We start from the raw sequence: 3,890 nt of genomic DNA, 5'->3' as shown, positions 1-3,890 counted from the left end.
ATGGTTGTCGACGACTTATCCACGACACGGGTCCAGATCCGAAAAAGAACACTAATCCTGTAGTTGATTTCCGGCTTTCTTGATCGCCGGCCCAATCCGAATCGGAATAACCAACTAACGACCACGATTCTCCTGGGTCGAATTTCAACTTCAACTGCTTCGTTCCCTTCAAGTAGCGCACCACTCGTTTAGCCGCACTCCAGTCCATTTCCGTAGGTCTACTTACTTTCCGTCCTAACAGAGACACGCTTGCTGCCACATCAGGTCTCGCATTCACCGCAATATAAAGTAATGCACCCACTAGACTACGGTATAGCGTCACATCATCCAAAAGTTTGCTGTGCCCATCCGATCGAATGTATTCTGGATTCATAGGTGACTTAGCGGAATTACAATCGCGCAAACCAAACTTGTCAATTAAAGCCTCGATGTAACTTGTCAAACGCAGACAGTAGTATTTTCCTTCTCGTTTGATCTCCAAGCCCAAAAAATGTTTTACCGGTCCGAGCCGTGCTATTTCGAATTCTTTGCTTAAAACATCATAAACTTCATTTATTTTGGATTCATCAGTGCACCCAACCAGTATATCATCGACGTAAACGAGCAGAAATACAGTTTTCCCGCCGTCACGCCGTACATACAGACACGGATCAGACTCACACTGCGCAAACTTCATTCGACACAGCACTGCATGCAAAGCACGGTTCCAGCAGCGTGCGGATTGTTTTAGACCGTATATACTTTTTATGAGCTTGCATACCATTCCTTCCTTACCTGCGGCTACGTATCCCGGTGGTTGCCGCATGTAAATTTCTTCATCAATGGTTCCATTTAGATACGCAGTCTTCACGTCGAAATGGTGTAGTATCATCCCAGTTTTGCCAGCAATTGCTAAAACTGCTCGCAAAGTAGCTTGTCGTGTAACTGGTGCGAAAACATCAATATAATCAATGCCGAATCGTTGGTTGTAACCTTGTGCAACTAAGCGAGCTTTGTGCTTCACGATCGACCCCGTCTCACTGCGTTTTAGTTTAAAGATCCATCGCGAACCAATCGTTTTCTTCCCGTCTGGAAGACGAACTAACTCCCAAGTTTTGTTTGAAATATGGGAATCCATTTCTGCATCCATCGCACTTTTCCAAACTGGACTCTTCATGGCACTTCGAAAATCATTCGGTTCTTCCGATGAATGTGTAGCAATACCGATTTTAAAATCATCGAAACGACGGGGCATTACGCTTCTTGTCTGACGATCTTGTCGACGCAATTCCGGCTCCTCCTGAATATCGGAAGATTGAATCTCATCGATATCATAAAACATATCAGACCAATCGTCAACTGTGTCATCCCATCCTTCGAAATGATTCGATGTATCTTCATCCTTATTATCGCTCTCCACTTCTTCGTGTACGCTGGGAGTACGCACGGGGATATTTATATCGCTTTCTGCGCTTTTCTCTGCAACATCCAGTTTTGTAAACTCTTCCGATTCATCGGACAGTTCGATAAATCTTGCGTCTCGGCTTATTGTTACTCGGTTATTAGAACGATCCAAAAAAAACGATAACCTTTGTGGTCGTCGCTATAACCTACGAAAATCAGTTTCACGGCTTTGTGATCCAGCTTCAATCGCTTCACATCTGGAATATGAACGTACGCTTTACAGCCAAAAATGCGCATGTTCGCAAAATCGGGCTTTCGTCCAGTCCAGTGCTCGTACGGCGTTTTACTAACAACTCTCGACGGTAAACGGTTTTGAATATACGTTGCTGTCATTACTGCCTCACCCCAATACATTTTTTCTATACCAGCATCCGCTAACATACAGATTGCCATCTCCTGCAATGATCTGTTCTTACGTTCAGCAATCCCATTCTGCTGGGGTGAATAGGGCGTTGTACACTGGGATTTTATTCCTTCGGTTTCGTAAAAATTTCGCAACTCATGGTTGATAAACTCTCCACCTCCATCGGATCGAATTACAAGCGGCTTCCGACCGAAGATGTTCTCAACCCAACGAACGTATTGTTTTATTTTTCCTGCAGCCTCGCTTTTATTCTTTAACAGGTGGACCACCGTATACCGGGAAAAATCGATAAGCGTCATCAGGTAAAGATTACCGGACGGTGTTGCAGTTTCCATAGGTCCACATAAATCGGTGTGAATCAACTCTAAGGGTCTCGATGTTTTTCTGTCAGTTACAGCGGGGAAAGGCTTTCGAGCGAGTTTTCCCTTAAGACAACACTCACACGTAATGCGAACACCACAATCTTTTAAGATAAATCCACTTACCAACTGGTCCTTTTCAATCGTACGTAAAACATCGGGGTCCCGATGCCCGATTCTTCGATGCCAAGTGTGCTGGCATCGTTCATGATGACTGGCACCAACCATCATTGACTGCACATGAATCCGCAATCGGTACAGGCTACCTACTTTATCACCAACAACAACCGTTCTTCCCGTCGAATCCTGAATATCACAGCCTGCTTTGCCAAACTTGGCTACAAACCCATTTGACGCTAACTGGCTCACCGAAATCAGACCACCGTCGAGTTCAGGAACATAAAGCACATTTTTCAGTGTAATTTCTACACGCTTACCATGCCCGTCTTCTCCGACGATTAAACCTTCACCTACACCACTGACTTTCGTCTTATTTCCGTCGGCAAGAGTCACCTTTGACACAACAGTTTCATTCAACACTTTGAAAAACGATTTTTCACTTGACATGTGGCATGTAGCACCGCTGTCGATCACCCAACAAGCCGTATTCACTCCGCCAGCCATAAAACAAACAGCATCACTTGCATCTTGAACTTGCTTCACCTTTGGGTTCTCACTTTTTACGCTCTTCTCATGCGATTCCGATTTATGATCTTCTGCACTCTTCTGTGCCAATCGCTTCCGGCAATTTTTCCGAAAATGCCCCGGTTTACCACAGAAAAAACACACCTTCTCTTTCTTCGCGCTACCCGCATCAAGTTTCATCGCTTTCAGATCGTGAGAGAGTACTTCGCCTTTTTCTTTGCGCTCACTGTACTCATCCACCAAACGAGCTTTTACCAACACTACCGTCCAATCGGCTTCGGGCCGACTCTGCAGTTTGCACCAAGCTTCGGTATGATGGCGGTACACTCTTAAAAATCATTGCAATCTGGAGCGACTCTTCTAGATTCTGCCCAGCAGCCGTTAGCTTATCAAAAAGCTCCTCCATTCGAGACAGGTGCTCTTCCATATTTTCACCTTCTCCCATGCTCGCACTGCACAGCAAACTAAGATAATGCACTTTGGTCGACATCGTCGCCTTTTCGTGGTGCTCTTTCAAGGCAACCCACATTTCACGAGCACTGTTAGCATTTTTCACCAGCTTAAATTGACTCTCTTCGAGAAAAAGTCCAATATTTGCGCGTGCCTTCCGATCACTTTTTCGCCACTTTTCGGTCTCGGGATCCGGCTTTGGCTGATGTACTACATCCCATAAATCCTCCTTCTCCAAAAGCCACTCCATCCTTTGTTTCCAGGAGCTCCAGTTGTTTAGGTTTAATTTGGGAAAAACAATCTTAGCACAGTCCGCCATTTCACAAGCTCACAACCGAGTATCGAAATGCTTTTGCTCCGAAGCTACCACAACACAAAAAAATGTTTCTAACAGTTCGACACTTTTCCGCACCTGGATTACACTGGGCCCAGAACCTGTAGGGGAACCCACGGCAGAGTGAAAGCAAAATCCGAGACAGGCGGAAAAAGGAACTTCGAACGAGTAACAACGCGACACGTAACTTAAACAAAAGAAACACGTTTTTTATTGTACGTCGTTATAGAACGGAAGGTTGAACAAGAGTAAGTGAAGAAAAAAAAAGGTTTGGCGCGTAGCTTCATTTCTGTAA

Source organism: Topomyia yanbarensis, chromosome 1, assembly GCF_030247195.1.
Source record: "Topomyia yanbarensis strain Yona2022 chromosome 1, ASM3024719v1, whole genome shotgun sequence".
NCBI classification, from domain to species: domain Eukaryota; kingdom Metazoa; phylum Arthropoda; class Insecta; order Diptera; family Culicidae; genus Topomyia; species Topomyia yanbarensis.
Note: the sequence above shows the minus strand (reverse complement) of the source record.